The sequence below is a fragment of the Maylandia zebra genome, linkage group LG13 (genome assembly GCF_041146795.1).
Source record: "Maylandia zebra isolate NMK-2024a linkage group LG13, Mzebra_GT3a, whole genome shotgun sequence".
Lineage (NCBI taxonomy): Eukaryota > Metazoa > Chordata > Actinopteri > Cichliformes > Cichlidae > Maylandia > Maylandia zebra.
The window spans coordinates 33,903,403-33,916,072 of NC_135179.1; the positions used below are offsets into that span (position 1 = coordinate 33,903,403).

Below are 12,670 nucleotides of genomic sequence, written 5' to 3' on the forward strand. Positions count from 1 at the left end.
AACTAAATTGAGCATGAATCTATCACAGAAACATGCAATAACCAACTTTATTTTAACTGTCTCAGGGACAGTTACACCAACTCTTGATAATAGTAGTAACAGTGAATCAATGCTATCATGTTATTATTATTTCATAAAAATGTCTCTCAAGCATGCACTATAAAATGACATTTTTGTGTTAACTGAAGCATCTATTTTACTTAAAGCACATTTAAGCAACAGAAGCTGATTCAATGTCCTTTAGAGGCAAACTCATTTATATTCCAGGTCTTCAAAAATACTATCATGATCTAGCAGAATGATCACCTCAGTGGAGAGTACTGTTTAAATTACACTGGTTTATTCATGGGAGAAACGTCTGTCAGTGATATGTCCCAGTATTAAGTAAAGGGGGCATATCCAAATGAAGCCCGTGTTGCGGTCCTTATTGTTCTTCTGAATATCACGTGACCAAAGATAAACGAAGTCCTGATTCTCTTAAATGTCTCTGCTTCGTTATCAATCTGAGCTGTAAAAAAAAAAAGAGGCAGAAATTAGTTTTTGTATGAGCTGGATCTGAGGTGATTCTGAGGATTACTGAGTGCAGAATTATTAGGCAAGTTGTATTTTTGAGGAATAATTTTATTATTGAACAACAACCATGTTCTCAATGAACCCAAAAAACTCATTAATATCAAAGCTGAATGTTTTTGGAAGTAGTTTTTAGTTTGTTTTTAGTTTGAGCTATTTTAGGGGGATATCTGTGTGTGCAGGTGACTATTACTGTGCATAATTATTAGGCAATTTAACAAAAAACAAATATATACCCATTTCAATTATTTATTTTTTACCAGTGAAACCAATATAACATCTCCACATTCACAAATTTACATCTCTGACATTCAAAAACAAAACAAAAACAAATCAGCGACCAATATAGCCACCTTTCTTTGCAAGGACACTCAAAAGCCTGCCATCCATGGATTCTGTCAGTGTTTTGATCTGTTCACCATCAACATTGCGTGCAGCAGCAACCACAGCCTCCCAGACACTGTTCAGAGAGGTGTACTGTTTTCCCTCCTTGTAAATCTCACATTTGATGATGGACCACAGGTTCTCAATGGGGTTCAGATCAGGTGAACAAGGAGGCCATGTCATTAGTTTTTCTTCTTTTATACCCTTTCTTGCAGCCACGCTGTGGAGTACTTGGACGCGTGTGATGGAGCATTGTCCTGCATGGAAATCATGTTTTTCTTGAAGGATGCAGACTTCTTCCTGTACCACTGCTTGAAGAAGGTGTCTTCCAGAAACTGGCAGTAGGACTGGGAGTTGAGCTTGACTCCATCCTCAACCCGAAAAGGCCCCACAAGCTCATCTTTGATGATACCAGCCCAAACCAGTACTCCACCTCCACCTTGCTGGCGTCTGAGTGGGACTGGAGCTCTCTGCCCTTTACCAATCCAGCCACGGGCCCATCCATCTGGCCCATCAAGACTCACTCTCATTTCATCAGTCCATAAAACCTTAGAAAAACCAGTCTTGAGATATTTCTTGGCCCAGTCTTGACGTTTCAGCTTGTGTGTCTTGTTCAGTGGTGGTCGTCTTTCAGCCTTTCTTACCTTGGCCATGTCTCTGAGTATTGCGACCCGCATGTACTTGCATATGCTGACCAATGACTGTAGAAAAGCAGGGTGACGCTGACCCCCCCACCCACTAGAAACGTAAAGGCAAATAGGCGGAGCGGTTAGTGCTACGTTTGTGCAGATTTGTGCAGGTAAAATTAGCGTTTGTGCTGCTACGGTTTTTGAGATATTAAACATTATTTTATAGGTCATTCAAAGGTCACCATCCCCCCAGACTGCTCCAAAACGGGCCAAAATGGTCTACTGTTTAGTGCTACGTTTGTGGTGATTTGTGCAGGTAAAATTAGCGTTTGTGCTGCTATGATTTGAGATATCCTGCTATGGTTTACTGCTGAAAAATGTCTTTTTCAAATGACCTTTCACTTTGTGTGTTCACTTGTTCAATAAAGTTCTGTTAAAAAAACCCTCTTGTTGTATTTAATCAGCTAAATTTGTAATGAGTGTATTTTTTTTTTACTTCAATTTCTTTACTCACTTTTTGTTCATAAAACCACGATGCAAATGCTTGAGTATTTTTTTTTTTTTTAGAGTGGATTAAAAAAACTTTATTGAAAACTACATTTGAACATTTTACACTCCCATGAACACTTTTTGAGAAACGAACAAGCTAGCAGTCTTTTGCATCAAATACACATTTTCTGGCAGAAAAAACTATTATTTGGCATTACTGTGTCTGAAGGATTCTTAGAACAGCGTTCATCTGATTTCTGAACAAGGTAAGCTTACATTTAAAATACTGAGGTTTTAGTTACTGAGTTAATACATGATATAGCTAACTGTCTGGATCAAAAGGATTTTTTTTCAATGTTAAACATTTTCAAAAATGTCCAAGAAAAAAGTTTCTAAAGCACTTTAAAACATGTAGCACACTGGACTAAAGTGCTGTACAGTACATGGGTTAAATACTCAGACTCAATTTAATAAACTCACAAATTCAATAGCTCCATCTTAAAAACAATAATTCCACAAAATATGAAAGTGTAGATTGGTGGAGAACTTGGGGGAGGGGTTGCTCCTGGCTGTATATATAGTTCAGAAATCACATTTTGCTCCATCATAATCAGTGTGTTGTTTTTTTTTTTAGATGTCTCGAAAGCCATCTGTAGACAAGGTTTCCATTTTTGCAGTTCTTTGTAATTCAAAAGAGGCCATAGTCCAAAATGGCAAAATAGCCACTCCAGCTGCATCAGCCTGGAAAGAGCTGAGTCAGCAGCTAGAAGACAAGATGTCAGCAAAGGCCCTGTACACTTTTGTGAAGCTAAATAGACACAACATCTGGTCAGCTTTGGAAATCAGTGATCAGGAAAGTAATAGTGAAGGAGAGTTAGATTCACATTGCATTTCTCCTGGACAAGAAAACTGTCAAGCTTTTGAACTAGAAGTCCCTTTTGAGGACTGGGTTAAATTTATTCCTGAAAAGGTTGAATACAATGACAAGTTTTCTCCTACCCAAAAAAGGGAATACACAATTTTGAAACCTGGCACTTGGACTCATATCATCAACGATCTTATATGGAAGAAGATCAAAAATACATGTACACTTGTGTTCCGTAGAGCAAAGGTCCATTCAACTGTCACCAATAATTATCTGGACATCAGAGGCGACTGTAAGGAGTGTCATGGCCAGTTAGAAATGTCATGTGACAGACAGCCAGCAATTAATAGTCCAATGGTGCTCCAGTGTTTCATGAGAAATACAGATTTCTCCCTGCACACTGGCCACTCCAAGCGGTTCATGTCTGGAAACCTGCGTGAACAGATCGCTAAAGAGCTGTGTGAGGGCAGAATGGAACCAGCTGTATGGAGGTCAGCGAGGGCAGCAGATCTGATGGATGTTGGAGATCCTGAGCCAAGCCACCTTACAAATTTGGCCACTCTGCGAAAAGTCAAACAAGAGAGAAAAGACTTGTAATTAGGAGATAAGGACCCCATTGCATCTCTGCAATTGTTAAAATATAGTGTTCCTCACAGTGGTAGCATCCGAGATATTGGACTGGACAAGTTTTTCTGTCACTACTGGAGTCAAACACAGATGCATGTTTATAAGACATTGTCAAAAAAATCTCCCCCAACTGTGTGTTTTGATGCAACTGGTTCAGTTGTGAAAAAACTGCTGAGACCAAATGGCAAATCTGGCCATATATTCCTTTATCAAGGTATTCTGAAAGAAAACAATTGCCCCAGTGTCCCAGTGGTGCAAATGCTGTCAGAGAAACATGATGTTAATGCCATCGCAAACTGGTTGACAGAATGGATTCGTGCAGGTGCACCTGTGCCAAAGGAAGCTGTGAGTGACTTTTCTCTGGCAATTCTGGGAGCTCTGGTCAAGGCTTTCACTCCTCATCCTGATCTGAAGTCCTACCTTAATGAATGCTTTCATGCCCTTCTTGGAACCCAGTCTGCCAAACTCCCCCTTGTTATATTAGGGTTGATGTTGCGCACTGCATCAAGATGATATGCCAGTGGGACTGCCTGAAGAAGAAAACACATCGTGTTAAAGATTTCTTTGTCAGGTCATTAGCAAAACTTCTTCAGTCTCAATGTTTGGACCATGCAAAACAGCTCCTACATGCTATCACTGTTGTGGCCCTCAGTGAGGCAGAAGGTGATGACAGTTCTGGAGCCCCTCTTCCTTCAGAAAGGTGTAAGAAATACTTGAAAGCCCAAATTGCTCAAGACTCCATCATCATTCCAGATGAACAGACGGAGGAAAGTGAGAGAGTGGATTCAGTGGATGAGATCCAGACTGACCTACGACAGTGGGTAACAGAAATATGTGAGGAGAGCCGGTCACCTGCTGCAGCAAACGGGGATAGAGATAATATTCACTTTCTCCCTGAGATTATTCCTCATATAATAAGACTGGCAAGTTACTTGCCACTCTGGACAGGAATAATGGTCCCTCTCTTCCAAAGCGCCAGCATCACAGCAAGTTCAGCCACTGTTGAAGCTGAGTTCAAAAACATAAAACATGGCCTTTTCAAACATGACAACTTGCCTCTTCGAGTCAATTGCTTCATTGCTCGTCATCTTTCATTCATCGAGGGAAATATGCGGATTTGTTCTGCAAAAGAAAAGGTCAAAGATGAGCCAACAGTGGGATCACTGAAAGTCACAGATGCCAATTCTGGATCCATGACGACTCACAATGCAGAAGACAAAATAAAAATGGATGCTCACCCGTTTGTGGGATCTGATGCTGCCACAAACATTCTTCCGGCTGATGGGGATGCAGTTGAGAACTGGAGGGGCCTAGCTGTTCCACCCAAAAAAAGAAAGATGACTTCCTACCTCTCTTCATGTACCGAATGGCTCCATGCAGATGAAACTTTTGGGGCCAAAAGAGTGAAAGTGGGATTATTAAAAAATGGAAACCTCCATCAGCCTATTAGATTAGGGGAATCGACAATCTCTGTGCTCAATACCTGTGCATTTGATGCATTTTTTCAGTGCTTATGTTGTGCCTTCTGTGACAGCTCCACATTTCAAAATGCTGTTCTGAAAGACAGTGAAAACCCAGTCCTGCAGCTGGTGAAAGCCATTGCCACAGATGGTGTGACCCAACAAACCTACAGGAGGAGAGCAGAGCTGCTTAGTGTAATGTTTGAAGCTGTCTCGTTGAGGTCTGCTGCGATCCAAATCGATGCTCAGTGCAATATCTCTGCTGTAATTGCTAAGACAATGAGGAACATCTCAAGTGTTTATTTTACCAAACACTGCTCTTCACAGCACTGCTACCTCAGCAAAGGGATGACAAGGGAAGTGCCATTTGTTTCTCCTGCCATCTCTGTCCTCAAAGAGTCTGGTATGGCTCATCTTGGCACGGCTGTGGAAGCAGGACTTGGCCTAGCTGAGTCTACCTGCCTCAGGCCACTCTCCAATCCATCTCTGTGTCCATCAGAATTCAAAACAGAAGACAGCACCACAGGAAATGAGCTCTGTGCAGGGACAGTTACTCACAGCTACAACATTGGAGATATCGTGTGGATTGATACTGACCTTGCAAACCAAACAGAATTTCCACTGAATGAATTTCCCTCCAACCTGGTTCTCCAAGGAAAGTCGTTCACTTTGAGGGCATTAATTGCTTTCCATGGAAAGATGACCACTGATGGTTTGGGTCATTACACTGCATACTGCAGGAGAGCTCCATGTGTGTGGGAGTGCTATGATGACCTGGGAAATGGAGTGACAGGAGCATCTGAAAAGAAAAAAATACAACCCCATGCCGTGTTATACACAGTATAATGAGTGCTGCCTGCATTTTTCTGTTTTATTTGGTTCATTACAGTTACATGTGTTCAAATGGCTAGTGTGTGTTATCAGTAAGTTCAGTTTTGCACATAAAGTTAAAGTTCTAAATTAAAAATCTTTTAACGCTCTTTTCTTTGTCAGTCTGATGCATATTTGCTTTTACACACCCAGTCACCTTCACCCGTAGCCTTGAAAGTACCCGTTCCATTTTTCTGTCAATAATTTTCCTGTATTTGTTTTGTGTTTACCTGGTGGCTTAAGTCAGGGGTCAGCATCCTTTTCATTTCAAAGGGCCCCTTTTCCCCCTGCTGCTACAAAACCTGTCTAGAGCCTAAAAAAAGGAAGAGCCTATAAATATCTAGAAAATGAGTTGTTGTATCTGGTAAGCTATGGAAATGTAAATAAAAATGTTTATTTTTAGATTTGATAAGACAATGAATCATCAAAGCTTTATAACGGAAAAAAGTATTTGTTAAAATGAAGCCAGCTATGTGAGTCCTTTCCATAATAATTGAAAATTAGGAAAGATGGGCAACCAACTTGAAAATTACAGTAAACAGATTTGAACCTAAGAAACATTAAATCACTTTTAAAAGCCTTGTACATTCAGTGAATAGTCAATGCAGATATTTCATTTAAAAAACAAACTGTTAACAGAACCCTTTCTTGTTGTCTTTATAATAAAAAAATGACTTACTTGGTCTTATAAGAGCCACAGTGGAGGGGCCGGAGAGCCACATGTTGCTTTAGAGCCGCAGGTTGAAGATCCCTCGCCTGGGTGCTGTGGAATATTCAGTTTTCTACACGTAGGTAACAACCTATCAAAACAAACACTTCATTTTTTCTGAGACAGCTACATTAATAATAATGAACATATATAATTCAAAACAAAATCACAGAGGCCAACTGGGTATGTAAAAAATAATAATAATTTAGGGATACGTGAATCACTTCACATGAAACTCAGTTTTGCCACAGAAAAAATAAAAACTTTAGCCTACCTTGTGTACGTTTCTGCACTAGTAACAAAAGAAATATCAACCTTTCCGCTAAATAAATTGTGTTACTAAAGTGTAAACTAATAAAAGTTATTATGCAGCAAGCCTAGAAAAAGTGCAAAACTCCACAGCTGCTGAAACTCACTGCCACAGACACTGGTGTTATACAGCGTAGGCCGTAATAATTAAAATCATTATATCTCAGATACTGTAGCAGCAGAAACGCTAATTTTACCTGCACAAATCTGCACAAACGTAGCACTAAACAGTAGACCATTTTGGTTTGTTTTGGAGCAGTCTGGGGGGATGGTGACCTTTGAATGACCTTTAAAATAAAGTTTAATATCTCAAAAACCGTAGCAGCACAAACGCTAATTTTACCTGCACAAACGTAGCACTAACCGCTCCGCCTATTTGCCTTTACGTTTCTAGTGGGTGGGGGGTCAGCTTCACTCTGCTCTGGAAGCAACACTGACGACGCGGCTGCGGTCACGGACAAACTCGCACGTGTCTGTTCGGGAATGGCAGATGCCGAGAGGTCCAGCGTTTACATTACCGACTATTTCAAAGTGACAGCCTGAGGTGTTCTTCGGTAAATTGGACTACCGGACAGGAGGACCTGAGGCCCCACCGCATTATTTTTGCTAAATTAAATGTGTTTGTAAGCTAATCCGCAATCTAGCTAGCTAAGATGAGCACTCGGCTGTCGGGGAAACTAGTTTTGTAAAGTTCGTTTAGCTAACCCGTGCAGGTGAATGAATTTACCCTGACTAAAGAAATCAAGAGAAACGCACCGGGCTGCTCAGTGACTAACCACGCTTACTGTACTCTTATTATGAGTATTATACTGTAAGAGCAACAGGCTGGACTCTGCTTCTGCTCCTGTGCAGAGCTGATTATTAAATATGTGCAAACAGCAGCATGTTTTCTGTCGCTTTCCACATGTGGAAGGACATTAAAGCCAACTTTTAAATTCCCCTCATTAGTCAATAGCTACGGATTAAATAGCAAAGCCCGATATTTATGTACTGAAACCAACTACTTCCGCTTGTCAGCTTAAGTTAAAATGTTACATTTTCCCCCGATTATTTTTTTTAGCTTTTTTTTTTTTTTACTGAGTTTGTTACAAATATTCAGGTTAAAAAACTGTCCAAATTATTTTTAATGAATTATGTTCACAAAGTCACGTGTGCAGTACTCTGTACAGCTTGCATCCTATAGGACAAATAATTTGAAACGTTAATATTTCTTGTTCAATACTGAGCTGATAACACCTCTGTATGTTGTGACCAGGATGCAGCAGCAGACTGAACCTCGACTGAAACCTGCTCCATCATCTCATCTTTGCAGATGTCCATTTATAAAGCATCAACAACTCAAAGGTAAACATGATATTAGAAAATGTGTTAGTATATAAGGCCTTTAAAACAAATAAAAAAAATAAACAGCTGTCGGCAGAACTGTAGGACTGAACAACTTCAGATCCCGAGTGTGTGAGGACGGAGAAGGATCAGCTGTATTTCAGATTTGAGATAAACTTTATATTTCAGTTTGTGATGATTCTGTTTGTGATTACAGGAGCCGTCCTCAGATTCAGACCTCAGCACCACCCAGTGACAGCAGACAGATTATCCTATGTCTTCAATCTTTGTAGTAACTCCAAAATTAACTGAAGAAAACAGTACAAAGGTTAAAGTACCACATGTGCTGTCAGTGAAAGCTGCAGCTGTTTTATTGATAAATTTAAAGACAAAAAGTCAAAAGGATTAATCACCCCTGTAACTGTGTCACTATACATCAGCATTAACAGGACCTCAGTTTGGTGTTTCAGAAAACTGCTGATCTCAGACCTGCACAACTTCTGTTTTAAACACTGAATGTACTCAGCTACATGAAGACCACATGATGTTTTCTCTGACACAATTAAATAAAACCTGATTAAAGTCAAAGGTTGTTACTTGTATTTGAACTAAAAACTTGTGATCTGGAATTCTTTCACTGTTTTTGACAATAGTGTTATTTATCATAAAGTAATTCAGAGTCATTCATACCAGAGTAACCAGAGAGCACAACATATATTTAACTTTCTACAGGACTTAAAGCTATTACTATAGCTTATAGCTATTACTTACCTGCACTACTGTATAGTTCTGTGTAAATAATCATTCTGTACATATGATGATTTTTAATCCTACAACTGTTTATAATTTGCATAGTTCACATTTCTGTATAACTGTATATCTCAGATTTCTGTAGTTTTTCATATTTATATCCTGTTCATATCCTGTACATAGCTTGTACTCACTACAGCCTGTACATACTTATAGTTATAGAATATTCTTAACATACTTCATACCGTGTACATTGTAACATACCATAATAGACCCATTTCTGTAATATACTTACATATCTATACTATTGCTAATATATATTGTAATATATCTATATCATGGCTAAAGCACTTCTGGATGGATGCAAACTGCATTTCGTTGCCCTGTACCTGTGCAATGACAACAAAGTTGAATTCTATTCTATTATATTATGTAAAAGTCCAGACCCTCTGAGGATTATCTGAGTACTTCTAACATTACACAAAGCAAAGGTCTCCATCAGTGTTCATGAAATGCTGGGTTTATCCTTCTTGTGAGGGAGCTGCTGGTGAAGATCACGAGCCCTGCTTGATCCTGGCGACGAGTTTCAGTCTTCCTGGTGTTTCTGAAATGATGCCTCTCACTGTGGGTCAACAGAACATCTGGCACAGGACAGCTGTGATGAAAGAAAGGGAAGAAGTTTTGAAAAAAATCTTGGAAATGCCCTAAATGTGAGAAGCAGATTGTGTATTTACTTTTCTTTTGCCAATCAAGATAACAAAGTATAATTTTCACCATACAATTACTAACCTTGTCATCTCCTGCACTGTCTGTTTTGGGCTCTGGGCTCGTCCTTCCCAGCGCTCATGAGACTGCTTTGCTGCACTGTGGTATGAGGTGCTAACCTGTTGACAGTGTTGGGAAGGTTAATTTTAAAATGTATTCTACCAAAGATTATAGATTAATGTATTCTGAATACTTTACAACTACATGAATGTGCTATTGCTGTGTGATTTATTACTATTACTGAAGGCTACTCGCCATACCAACACCAACTAGATGTTAAAATCTTAATATAAATGAGTAACAGTAGGTGGACATTAGGTAAGGCTGCACTTTTTGCAGTGATCTCGTGTAGAAAACTATTCAGCGCGTATATAAAACAGGTCAGCGGCTCCGAACCGTAGTAAAGGGACCTCTGGCTGATACGTCGGGTTCGTGTTGGGCTCATAGCTGAAAACTAGCTTTACTTTGTTGTCTGGGTCAAGTTTGCTAGCGAGAGACAGAGAGAGGCGTTGAAAGGCTGCTTATTGTTTTGGAGGAAAACACGAATACGGTGTACAGTCGAGTCTTAACAGCTTACTTACAGCTGGGCTCGTCAGGCACTCTTTTTGGCTTTAGTGGTTATTATTATATTTACATGCTTCCAGCTCCCGTTTCTGCTCCGTGACAGCTCGTACTTTTCCTTTCTCTCCCTCCCTCGCTCACAGACACATAACGGGTATGGCAGTCCATTCTCCCTGCAGCACGGACTACACTGCCCATGAGGCTACATTGTTTAGGGCGATGCCTGTAACACTCTGCTATTGCCTTCATATTAAATAATTTTTGTATAATAATTTTTAGAGGCTCTTATTGCGTGTTTTGTTTGGTTTCCACCAGCGTGGAATTACCAAAAATAGAGAGACCATAGCCTAACATATGAAACAGGTAAATACCGCCATGTAATCCATTTATTTCAACAAAGTAACTGTATTCTCAATATCACCTATTGAACGGTAACTGTAACGGATACATTTACTCATATTTTGTATTTTAAATACGTAACGCCGGTGCATGTATTATGTTACTGCCCAACACTGCCTGTTGAGATCCTGAGATCCGCTCCTAGAACACCGGCCTCCAACTCCTGAAGAGACACGGGTGTCCCTAAATTTAGCAAATATTAGCTTCAGGCTAGCTTGCTACGACGAATAGGCTAATACCAGCATTTTACCACAACTTCACCAGATGTAGCTAAAAAAAACTAAACTAATGTCCAGTCCAGTGGGACAGCAAGGAAAGATGACAAAAAATGATTACTTACTTGCGGTTTGGAGGTTCAAGCTGAAATTGAAGCAGCCATTGAAAGACGGGTGTCACTACCCGATCCGTACCGGAAACCCGATCGGTACCCCGCATGCGCGAAAGGTTTCTACTTCCGGTCGTAGCGTTTTACGATAGTTATGGGTCAGAGTATCTGTTAAGATGTTAAGAATAACAAGTATATCTTAAAATGTTTGCAATAATGAAGCATTTCAGTACAATGTAGACAAAAACGAAAAATAAAAAGAAAGTTACGGATCAGGACTCTCCGATCCTTACTGCGCATGTGTAAAGTCTGACCGTACAAATCGGGTCTACCCGATCCGTACCGCGCATGTGCAGATGTTTTCTTCTTCTTCTGTTCGTTTAATGGCAGTTTACTCCCCAGTGTACGAGGATACCGCCACCTGCTGACCGAGCGAATAAACCCTATTATAAACTGATTTATCGTCATTACAAACGTGTGTTAAATCTGATTTAGCGATAGTCGAGTGTGTTTATGCTTGTCTGTGAGGAGAGGATTGTTGGAATAGTGATGATGATGTGCGCTATCACTGTCAATTGTCAGTAAACACTTCATCTGGCTGATGAATCTACACGTGAGATATTACAAAGTCTGCATTATTAACTCTGTAATTAGGCGCCATTCTTCTTATTTTACGGCGCTGTTGCTCAATCGGGGGACGCTCTCTGTTGAGGAGAAAAGCATGAATTTCTTTGTATACGGATTATCCATTGTTTAAATGTCCCGGGCAGTCGAAAAGAAGGCAGAGCTGTTGAGAAATGCTAAGAGCTAACTGGGCGCTAACCGCATCATTCAAATATATTGAATGTCGCAAAGAGAGGAAGTGACGTAAGATTTGCGCATGCGGGGTACCGATCGGGTTTCCGGTACGGATCGGGTAGTGACAACGGGAAGAGAGAAAGATGGCAGCTTGGTCAGCACTAGTTTTTTCTTTTTCTTTTTCTTTTTTTTTTTAACTTTATTTATCACATTATAGACATACAGTCAAGTAAAACAGGGATCAAATAAAAGATGACATTGTGGTAGTACAATGAGGAACAGAAAGAGTGACAAGGACAGTGAGACAAAAGTGAGTACAAAAAATAAAATAAATTAAGGGGAACATAAATAAACAAAAGTTTGCAAGAGCCAAAATCAAGTTAGCAGTTTCAATCGGTTACAGATGTTAACAGTCTTGAGAGCCTTAGTGTTTTTTGATGAGGAGATTGTCCTTATATATTGTGCAAGTTCCATTTTTAATACAAGAAGTTCAGGCTTTCTGCCGAGGACTTTGCTTTTGTGTATATGAAATTTTGCCAAAAATAAAACCAAATTTATAAAAAAGAAAGCATCATTGTCCTTGTCTTTAAAATTATAATAGCCAAAGATAACATCCTTATAGTATAGTTGGAGATTAGGAAGAACAAAGTCAGTAATAAACTTGTGGAAATCCTTCCAGAATTTACACGTAAATTTACACGACCAAAACAGATGAGAAACTGTTTCAGGTTGCTCTTGACAGAAGGTACAATTTACATTTATTTCAGCCATAAATTTGGACAAATATTGTTTGGTAGGGTAAAACCTATGAATCAACTTAAAGGAAATCTCTTTAAT

At 39.6% G+C, this 12,670-nt stretch overlaps 3 long non-coding RNA genes across 3 annotated transcripts; all 3 read right to left on the bottom strand.

Annotated features, from left to right (window-relative positions):
* Nucleotides 1–2,155: 2,155 nt before the first annotated feature.
* Nucleotides 2,156–4,377, bottom strand: LOC143421720 (uncharacterized). Its single transcript, XR_013101280.1, has 3 exons — nucleotides 4,192–4,377; nucleotides 3,985–4,094; nucleotides 2,156–3,498 (listed from the first exon to the last, which is right to left on the bottom strand). It is a non-coding gene; the product is annotated as an uncharacterized LOC143421720 (long non-coding RNA).
* A 460-nt stretch (nucleotides 4,378–4,837) lies between these two features.
* On the bottom strand, nucleotides 4,838–6,715 carry LOC143421721 (uncharacterized). Its single transcript, XR_013101281.1, has 6 exons — nucleotides 6,574–6,715; nucleotides 6,125–6,207; nucleotides 5,622–5,823; nucleotides 5,361–5,510; nucleotides 5,048–5,191; nucleotides 4,838–4,950 (listed from the first exon to the last, which is right to left on the bottom strand). It is a non-coding gene; the product is annotated as an uncharacterized LOC143421721 (long non-coding RNA).
* Nucleotides 6,716–8,488: 1,773 nt separating this feature from the next.
* LOC143421836 (uncharacterized) lies at nucleotides 8,489–11,944 on the bottom strand. Its single transcript, XR_013101448.1, has 3 exons — nucleotides 11,051–11,944; nucleotides 9,775–9,869; nucleotides 8,489–9,640 (listed from the first exon to the last, which is right to left on the bottom strand). It is a non-coding gene; the product is annotated as an uncharacterized LOC143421836 (long non-coding RNA).
* Between the last annotated feature and the right edge of the window lie 726 nt (nucleotides 11,945–12,670).